Source organism: Engystomops pustulosus, chromosome 4 (assembly GCF_040894005.1).
Source record: "Engystomops pustulosus chromosome 4, aEngPut4.maternal, whole genome shotgun sequence".
Taxonomy (NCBI): domain Eukaryota; kingdom Metazoa; phylum Chordata; class Amphibia; order Anura; family Leptodactylidae; genus Engystomops; species Engystomops pustulosus.
This window is the reverse complement of record NC_092414.1, coordinates 120,706,916-120,718,012: the sequence shown is the minus strand read 5'-3', so window position 1 is coordinate 120,718,012 and position 11,097 is coordinate 120,706,916.

Below are 11,097 nucleotides of genomic sequence, written 5' to 3'. Positions count from 1 at the left end.
GGGAGGGAGTGGCAAGTCCCACTACCAAACCTACCTGCCACTCCCTGTAAATCCAGGCCCGGCAAGATTAAACAACAACTCAGCAGCATAATACTGCTGAGCAACAGGTCAATCCTGGACTTACCATCTCACACTACGTAGCAACCTAGGTGAGATGTACACCCCCTCGAGCACTTCTCCAGTGAGATGTCTACATATCCCCCCCCTCTTTTTCAGACCGGAGGGCTGAGCATTTTGTCCCCACAGACAATGTACCCTTGACAGTGCATCAGCATTCGCCTGTAATTTCCCTGGTCTGTGTTCCACAGTGAAATTGAAATTTTGTAGGGACAGAAACCATCTAGTCACCCTTGCATTTTTCTCCTTGTTTAGTTTCATCCATGTTAGGGGGGCATGGTCTGTCACTAACTTGAATTTCCTGCCTAGCAAGTAATACTTCAGGGATTCTAGGGCCCACTTCACTGCCAGACATTCACGCTCCACAATAGCATAATTCTTCTCGGCCGGGGTTAACTTCCTACTCAAGTACATCACCGGATGCTCCTCACCATTCACCACCTGTGAGAGAACTGCACCTAACCCTGTGTTAGAGGCATCTGTCTGGACCAGAAATTCTCGCCTGAAATCGGGGGTAACTAGCACAGGTTGTTGGCACAGAGAAGACTTAAGGCTTTGGAAAGCCTTCTCGGCCTCTGGAGTCCACGTCACCATTGCTGACTTTCCGCCCTTTGTCAAGTCAGTTAGCGGGGCTGCAACTGAGGCAAAGTTCGGCACAAACCTACGGTAATAGCCCGTAATACCCAGGAAAGCTCTGACCTGTTTCTTTGACAGGGGTCTAGGCCAATTCTGTATTGCCTCAATTTTATTTAACTGTGGCTTAATCAAACCCCTCCCAATAATGTAACCTAGGTACTTGGCCTCTTCTAGGGCTAGTGCACATTTCTCGGCATTTATGGTCAACCCTGCATCACTTATGGCATTCAACACAACCTGTACCTTACAGAGGTGACTTTCCCAATCGGGACTAAAAATGACCACATCATCGAGGTAGGCAGCTGAATAATCACGATGTGGACGCAGAATCAAGTCCATCAACCTCTGGAAAGTCGCAGGTGCTCCATGTAACCCGAATGGCATCACTACATACTGGAATAACCCCTCAGGGGTGGAGAATGCAGTTTTCTCTTTAGCCTCATCAGTAAGGGGAATCTGCCAGTAGCCCTTTGTGAGATCGAGGGTGGTTATGTACCTGGCATTACCCATCTTTTCAATCAGCTCATCTACCCTGGGCATAGGATAAGCATCGAACTTGGAGATCTCATTCAACCTTCTGAAATCGTTACAGAACCTCCAAGTTCCATTGGGCTTTGGGATTAGCACAATCGGACTGGACCATTCACTCTGTGAAACTTCAATCACTCCTAGGTCAAGCATACGTTTCACCTCAGCAGACACTGCCTCTCTGCGTGCTTCTGGTATCCTATAGGGCTTGAGGTTTACTCTGCTTCTAGGCCCAGTTTCAATGTGATGACGGATGAGGTGTGTACGCCCTGGAAGGTCAGAAAACTTGTCTTTGTTTTTCTGCAAAAACTCCTTAGCCTCCTGTTTCTGTGACCCTGATAGGGTATCACCAACCTTGACCGAAGGGATTGGTTGTGACAAATTATTACCAGGATTTGTTGCCACCAAGGATTCCCTGTCTTTCCAGGATTTGATCAAGTTTATGTGATAAACTTGGAAAGGCTTCCTTCTACCTGGTTGGTGCACCTTATAGTTTACCTCACTGACCTTTTCAACAATTTCATAGGGACCTTGCCACTTCGCTAGGAATTTACTCTCTATAGTGGGAACTAGTATGAGAACCCTGTCACCTGGGTTAAATGTCCTGATTCTCGCAGAACGGTTGTAAATTCTACTTTGGCTCTCTTGCGCCCTCTGGAGGTGTTCCCTTACTAGGGGCATTACAGTGGCTATACGGTCCTGCATTTGTGCTACATGTTCGATAACACTTTTGAATGGGGTGGACTCACTCTCCCATGTCTCCTTTGCAATATCTAATAGACCCCTAGGGTGACGACCATAGACCAACTCAAAGGGAGAGAACCCTGTGGACGCTTGGGGAACTTCCCTCACAGCAAACATCAGGTAAGGTAACAAGTGATCCCAATCACGACCATCTTTTTCTACCACTTTCTTCAACATATGTTTGAGGGTTTTATTAAACCTCTCCACCAATCCGTCTGTCTGGGGGTGATATACAGAGGTGCGTATAGGTGTGATTTTAAATAGCTTACATAGCTCCTTCATCACCTTAGACATAAAGGGCGTACCTTGGTCCGTCAGGATTTCTTTGGGAATCCCAGTCCTAGAGAACATATAAAACATCTCCCGGGCAATTGTTTTAGATGCAGTGTTTCTTAAGGGCACAGCCTCAGGATAGCGGGTCGCATAGTCTAAGACAACCAAAATGTACTGGTGTCCTCTAGCCGATTTTACAATGGGACCCACTAAATCCATGGCAATACGCTCAAAAGGCACCTCTATAATGGGGAGCGACACCAAAGGACTACGAAAATGAGACACTGGGGCGCTAAGCTGACATGTGGGGCATGACTCGCAGTATTTTTTAATGTCATCATAAATTGCAGGCCAATAAAACCTCTGGAGGACTCTCTCCCGCGTTTTTTCAGTCCCCAAGTGTCCCCCAAGAACATGGTTATGTGCCATGTCAAGCACCTGACGCCGGTACGGCTTAGGGACCAGAAGCTGTTCCACAATTTCATCATTAATTTTAGTGACTCTATAGAAGAAATCATTAGTCACGGAAAAATGTGGAAATTTATTCTCAGCATCTGGTTCCTGAGGTACCCCATTCAAAACAGTAACCTGCTCTCTCGCATTTTTAAGAGTGGGGTCCTGCATTTGTGCAGTCCCAAAATTAACCCTAGACACCTCTAAGTCTGGTATATTTTGCTCAGTGGGAGGAGCTTCCTCCTCCTCTCCAGCCAGGACCTGTAAAGGAAAAGCATCACTTTCATCCTGCACAGTTTTATCATTTACAGTGGGTAATGCAACAACCTTAGGGGTATTCTCACTCCTTTCGGGGGTTTTTCTTTTTCCCCATAAAGCCCAAAACAACGGAAAGTCTCGTCCCAATATTACATTATGCATGAGGTTTTTAACCACACCCACTTCAAACTGTACGGAGCCTAGTTCAGTCCCGACTTTAGCCAGCACTATAGGGTAAACTTTTGTATCACCATGTATGCAAACCACACTCATGTGTTTTTTTGACCCAAAGTCCCCAGCCACCAGGCTGGCATGCACCAAGGTTACAAGGCTTCCTGAGTCCAGCAACGCCTTAACAGGGAAGTCATTAATGGTAATGTTGCAGACTTGCGGTTCAGTCTCTAGTCCAGGAACTGCAACACAAGATGGTTCCGCAAATAGCGACTGACGCCGGCTAGCGTCACACTCCATTGGCTCAGAGGTAAGGGGGCAATGGGCAGACACGTGTCCCACCTCATGGCATCTCCAGCACTTGATAGGGCCTGGTCTCCCTGGCAGGAAGTCCTTTTTAGGGCCACTTGGCCACCCGGGACCATCGCCAGTCTTTTGCCCCTGAGATACCTCTTGAGCCCTTTTCCCTCGATCAGCACCCCTCCACACTCCCCCAATCGATGGAAGTCTCTTACCAGCTGACGGCACAGACCTGGCACTCCGGGGAGGTGAAGAAGCTGCAGGAACATCACGGAGGTAGTCCTCAGTCGCTTGGAACCTCTCCACAAGGTTGACAAGTTCGTCTGCATTCTTAGGATCACCTTGTCCCACCCAGCGTTGCAGGTCAGCAGGCAGTGCTCGGAGGTAGCGATCCATCACGACCCTCTCTAGGATCTGTGCAGGAGTAGAGGTGTCTGGCTCCAACCACTTTCTTGCCAAGTGGATCAGGTCATACATCTGGGACCTCGCAGATTTGTCCAGACTGTAGTTCCAGTTGCGTACCCTCCGGGCACGGACAGCAGCGGTAACTCCTAGTCGGGCAAGTATCTCTGCTTTTAGCCGAGTATAGTCCTTGACCTCCTGCTCACTGAGGTCATAGTAGGCCTTTTGAGGTTCACCTGTTAAATAGGGCGCAATGACCTCTGCCCACTCAGCAGCTGGTAACTTCTCTCGCTCAGCCACACGCTCAAAGACAGTTAGGTAGGCCTCAACATCGTCCTCAGCAGTCATCTTTTGCAGCGCTCGCTGCACAGCCCGTCTCACATAAAAAGTCTCTGGAGCGGCTGTCACCGCTGGCTGTAGATTAGCCTCTGCAGACGCCTCTTGCTTAGCTATCAGGAGCTCGATGAGTTTTTGTTGTTGAGCCATTGCTTGTTCATGGCGCAGGTTAGCCGCTGTCTGAGCCTGCTGCTGTTGCAAATTCACTTGCATAAACTGCTTCCACATCTCCTCCATGGCGCTTGTCTGTTTTTGGAGTGAAGTAGCAGTCTTCACCCAGGACATAAGCAGCTGTAGCCAAGTTGATACACACCGTTGCCCCTAGCAACCGTTTTGCCCGCTCCGCAGCACCAATTGTAGGGATCTTCCCGGGGGATGGTGTGTTAGGACACAGTTCACAGCAGACGTAGATGTATAAAAGATAAACTTGGCGTTTATTTTTAGCATAAACAGTCCAGCAAACATAAATACAGCAACACCGTGCTTTTAAAAATTCAAACAAAAGACCTACCCGTCTGGGCGCTTACTAACAGGTTGTCTCACCTATCTGACACTCACAAACACAGCGTCTTTAGCCTGGATATCGCAGGGTGAGTTTTAGCTCCCGCAGTGGCTGCGTTCGCAACTTCCTCCAAACCCACATAGGCTGTTTCCTGGCTGAGAGGGGGCCAGACCTGTAAGCTTTGGAAAGCTTTTACCTTCACAGGCTGATTAGGAGCAGAGCTCACCTGATCCAAAACCCGAACTGGATCGAGGGGAGGGAGTGGCAAGTCCCACTACCAAACCTACCTGCCACTCCCTGTAAATCCAGGCCCGGCAAGATTAAACAACAACTCAGCAGCATAATACTGCTGAGCAACAGGTCAATCCTGGACTTACCATCTCACACTACGTAGCAACCTAGGTGAGATGTACACCCCCTCGATCACTTCTCCAGTGAGATGTCTACAACACATATATATTGTTCTTCACATGCTATTTTGGGCGCCCCGTTCCGCGCGTATCTCCCGACAAGTAAGCAGATGTGCCGAACATCTGTAATCTATTCTGCACTGTGTTCTGCACTGTGTTTTTCTCTTAAATGATCCTGTGTTCACTGTTTTTATTCTATTCTTCACTGTTCTTCACATCTGCTAACTTGTCGGGAGATAATATACACGGGGAACAGTGAAGAATAGATCGCAGATGTTTGCAACTTATCAGAAGACATTATTTTTCAATTAAATAACACATTTTAATCCCAAACCATGGTCCCTTTGAAAAATGCTTGAGTCTCCCATTGACTCGCGTGAAAAACGCAAAAACGCTAAGTACTCCAAGGAAGAATGGAACAAAAACGAAGCCAAAAACGTCAGTTTTTCACGCATTGCACCCTGACGTGAAACGCAACGCTAGTGTGGAAGGGGCCTGAGTAAACCCTCTAGGACAGTGGTGGCGAACCTATGGCACGGGTGCCAGAGCTGGCACTCAGAGCCCTTTCTGTGGGCACCCAGGCTTTCACCCCAACAGAGTTAGCCAGCTAGGACTCAAGGCTTTCTCCTGTTATCCAATACAGCCCAGGACGCGCCATGCTCAGCGCTATTTTAAAGCGACATCCTTGGCTGGCAGGGCCACAGGAGGAGCGAGACGGTGTGGATAGAGATGGGTTTTCATTGGAGTTCCTGTTCTGGGTCCCCTGATTCTGTCTCTTCAGGGGGCCCTGGAGGGAAGCTACAAAACAAATTTCTCCATCATCTTTCTATTGTATTGGTGAATTCAGGAGGCCAATACAATTAAAACATGTGCTACAGCAATAAGCAATAAGTTACGGCTTAAATTGTCATGTTGGCACTTTGCAAAAAATATACGTGGGTTTTGGTTGTAGCTTGGGCACTCTGTCTCCAAAAGGTTCGCCATCACTGCTCTAGGAGCTGCTTGCTAAAGTAAGCAGCTGCCTAGAACTACCCCAGTAAAAGCATTGTTAAACCGCTAACTTTATCTGAACACACCGATAAAGCTAGCAAACACTGCACTGCCATAGCCCTATAACCCTATAAGCTTGGTTCGGCGTATTCATGAGGGGGTGGTCCGAGGCACTCGCCTCTCCATAGTTTCTCCTCCGGACCGCCCCCCCCGGCACCATAGGCCAGCGGTGACTGCCAGGCTTCATGAAGCAGTCACCACCTTGGTTTGGTTTGATGTATCAAATGTTGCATCTGTGTGATCCCTTTAAGCTTCCATGGTATAAACAGTCTACTTGTTCTACCCACTTCAAATTCTGGGTTATACTATTGAGTAAGGTGTTTAGAAAGCTGGAATGACAACCTAAATTGTTTCCGAAGTGCTTTCCATGTTGCTATAGTGTCTCTTATGAGTACTGATTGCTTTGCTATCTTTGCAAGTTTTGCGTATGGCTACCAGTCCGCAATTCTGTAACAACCACTGTTCTAGTCTGACATTGGAAAAGTGGTTTGTTGCATGTATCCAGTCAATCCAGTGTCTCAACAACACTGAATGATTATACCTATTGTCAGGAAAGTTCATCCCCCCTGAAGGTTTGGTGTGTGTCAGACAATTTAGGGAGATCCTTTGCCTCTTTCCCTGCCATACAAACCTAGTAAAAGCCTTGTTCAGGTCTCTGATATCCACAGTTTTCAACAGTAGAGGTAGTGTCTGTAGGGATGTAACAACTGTGCAAAGGTAATCATTTTGATTAAGTGTATTCTGCCTGAAATATTTAATGGTAGGAGTTTCCATCGAAGAAGTTCTGCTTTAATTTTTTGGAATAACGGTGGGTACTTGAGCGCGTATAGCGATGAGGATGTGTTGCCTATATGCAATCCCAGGTATTTTATGTTTTTAGTGGCAAGTGCAACTCCCATTAATTTTATTGCCCTTTGCTCCGCAAAGAGGAGGGGGTCCAGAGGAAGAAGGTCACTTTTATTTGGGTTCACCTTGAAACCCAATAGTTCCCCAAATTCTGCGATAAGTGTCAAGATCCGAGGCACTGTTCACAATGGATCTGATACAAACATCAAAATATCATTAGTAAAATAAGTGGTTTTCACCCAGCTGTCTCCCACTCCGATCCCTTTGTTAATGGCAGGGGAGCGGAGCGCCAACTCTAATGGTTCAAGGGCTAGGTCAAACAACAGGGGTGACAGGGGACACCCCTGTCTCGTTCCCCTATGCAGATTTATAACCCTGGACGTAAAGCCGGACATTAGGATCTCCGCCCTTGGGTCAGTATATAAGGCCCCGATGAAGTACGAAACAAGCCCCGAAACCCAAATCTGTCAAGGACCAGATCCAACCGCTGCAAGCGGACTCTATCAAAATCTTTTTCCACTTTCAAACTGCCCGCCGACAGTGGTTGGTGTGGCACCACATCCAACACCGCCAACGCGCAGCGGATATTGGTTACCACCGCTTTGCCCTTCAGAAACCCTACCTGAGGCGGGCTTATTAGTGTAGGCATGATCTTGGCCCCCAATTTTAAGTCTTTATTAATTAGCGACATAGGCCTATAAGAACTGGGCAGTAAAGGTGCTCGAACAGCTTTGGGCAACACCATTATGTGTGTTGTGTTTGTGGATGAGGGGATCTGCATTCCGCGCATTATGCTATAGAAATATTTAGCTAGAGGCACCGCTATCTGATCACTGTTCCAGCCGAGAAACCATCCGATCCCACTGCTTTCCCATGTCTCAACGTCCGGATCTTCCCCTTTACCCCCTCCTGAGTTTAACGACGTCAAGTCTTCCTCCAGAAACCTGGGTAATGTGATTTTAGATAGATAGCCCTCTGCCTTGTCCCTATCAAATGTCAATGTTTCAGCATATAAATCTGAATAAAATTTTTGAAAAATAGATAGGATATCTCTCGGATCTTCACGCATTGTCCCATCTGTATCTTTAAGTCTATTTATCTGTGCTCTTAGTGACTGACTCAAGTCTAGCCTTTAGCTAGATTTGTTAGGATATTCCCAGATTTATTTCCAAATCTAAACAGTGTGGCCTCATATCTAGTGCGGTTTTGTGATTCCTGATTTTCTTACAAAGCTTTGTGTTGTGTTCTCACTGTCTTCCACGTTTCTAAATGTGTTGAGGTGGGGTGTGACAAATATATGGTGTAAGCTTCCCTAAGGGCATGACTACTTTCAGCGTACTGTTCCCTAGGTTCTAATTGTCGACCGTTTTGCGAGAGCTCATATTCTGTCCAACAGTCATTCAGGAATCATCCTTAGAAGGTTAAGTCTGTCCCTAGCCTAGACGTGTCCATTATGGACACGGACGTCAGTGCATGGTCTGAAATTAGTATTTATTCCACCTTCGTGTCCACAGCAGTGGCCCCTTCACAAAGATGTAGTCCAACCTAGACCATGTGTGATGCCCAGCCGAGTGGAACGTGTACTCCCTGTTGTCAGGGTGGTGGAATCTCCATGTGTCCGTCATCCCAGGGTCAGTCGTTAGTAGCTTCAAGATGGTGTTAGATCGCGATACCGGTTGTGATCCTGGGCCCGGGCCTGTCCTATCCTCCGCAGTATGCATAACCTGGTTAAAATCTCCAGCCAGGACTATTTGAGGCAATGCATCCTGAGCCAAAATTGTTGTGAAATTAACAAAGAAAGGGCGTTGATCATGGTTGGGGGCGTATACATTATATAAGCTCAATTGTTCCATGGGGGTGTCTAAGAGAGCATGCAATACCCGGTCATCTTCCAAAATGGAATACGTGCGTAGTGTAATGGCAGAGCATTTATTAACAAGTAAGAGGACCCCCCCTTTGTCTGGAACCTGAGCCTCTTATCGTCTCCAAAACCTAGAACCATTTCATCAGTCCTGATTCTGTACTGAGCAAATGAGACTCCTCTATTAGTGCCACGTCAGACTTCAGCTTATGTAAATGGCGTAAAACCATAGATCTCTTCTGCGGTGACCTAAGCCCCTTAACATTCCATGATATTATATCTCTATCCCAATGTGACCTAGGTCTTCTGTTAAACACTATATGGAACGAAAACAGAACAGTAACAGTGCATTAAACCTGAGCAAAACATAGTAAAGAATATGGTGTATATTCACCTCCATCGGTCCATCGGTGACTTCCACATTTTCCTGCAAAAAAGAGGAACTTCGCCGCCGATCAAGAGATATCTGATAGAAACGCAACGCCACCAAAAACATAAAGTCTCCCCTTTGTCCATCAGTGCTCCGCTAGACCATATATTCCCCTGTCATTGAGAGCGTCATGCACGTGGCGCTCTGTGTGGGCCTATTCTATGCGCCCGCTCCACTTTGTATGACCCTTTTAGACCCAGTTGTTGTGGCAGAAGGTCTTAGAAGACCTGAGATAATTGGGAGGTTGGGAAAGTTTTGGGCAACCACACCATTTTCTCTGCCAAACGAGTTGAATCTGCAGAGACCGCTGTTAGTTTGTTCATTGCTGCAGCGAAGTCATTTTCTAATAAAGAGATTCTATGTTCTTCCTCAGTGAGTTGAGAGGAATTATTTATAAATGTGGGCCTGTGTGTCTTGATTTTGCATGGATTGGAGGGAGACATAGGATCTCTAAGGCACTGATGAAGGCAAGTGTATCTCGATGTAGTATTTTTCTGGTCATCTCCGACACATAGCATCATGGTGTACGTTATATGCTTATAATACATGGACAGAATTAGAAAAATTATGGTTAGCACCTTTTCAAACTGCAACTATGACATGGATTCCCCTCCTGGGGCCTATGGGTTTTACTAGAAACATCTGGTTGAGATGTAGGCTTCAGTTTTCATTGGTCACTTTTCGTTCACTTCTTACACCGATTCTCTTTATTCCACAACTGTCTGACAGCGCCTGGGTTTAAAGCCTGGTTAAAAGCGGGCACCTTCCAGCTAAAGGATCTGCTGGACCAGTGCACAAGAGGAAACTCCTCCCCTTCTCAGTATTGTTAGAGAAGCACCATTCCTTGTTCTCAGGGAAATACTCTTACTGTCAAGTTAGGCATTTTATTTAATCCCTCTTAGGCTCTGAGTCAGCCCCTTTCCCCACTCCCTTTGCAATGCTCTGCACAGAGGGTCCATCCACTAAGGGTCTCACATCTTTCATATACGGTATCCTTAATAATGCCCTTAATGACTCCTTCCCAACACATTCATACATGACTGGGAGTCCTGGCTAGGTCGTTAGTTTACCTGAGCAGTTGCAGATACTTTAGACATGGCTAGGAAATCCTCCATTTGTACGCAGTACAAGAATTAATGGAGACATCTGCAATGAATGCAACACCCTTCTAGGTGGTGCTGTCATAGTGAAAGGGAAATATTTTTATTTGCTAAAATGTAAATTAAGACAGTTCTGCCAACCATGTTATTTTGGTTACTACAAAGCATGTATAACTTCCTTTTAGTCAAGATGAGACCAAAATTCTTTAAAATTATACAATGACGCTTACACAATGAGTCACGCTTTGTATTTTGCCACAAGCTAGTAAAAAGCCCTTAAAAGTGGAAATAACCAAAAGCAACTTCTTTGCTAAAATGTGTTTAACACAGCAGTTCTAGTGGTGTTATCTCTAGGTGCATGCTGAAAGGGAAACTCAGACTGTCTATAGCTGTAGGTTTAAGGCCTATGGGATCATATTTATAGACCAGGATGCTCAATGGTTAATTGTCACTATAATAAATCCCATAGTTTTATTGAAAGAGGATTACCAACCCTCAAAAGGATTAACAGGAGTTTTATTGGAGGATGTACTAAGCTTTGCACATTGCATAGTGACATTATTGTGTTTTAGCGTTTAACAGTGGTCATGATCACCATGATCGACCACCACTTTCCACCAGGAAATCTACCATCATTTACTCATACATCCAGACACAGTGGGGCAGATTTATCAAGCAGT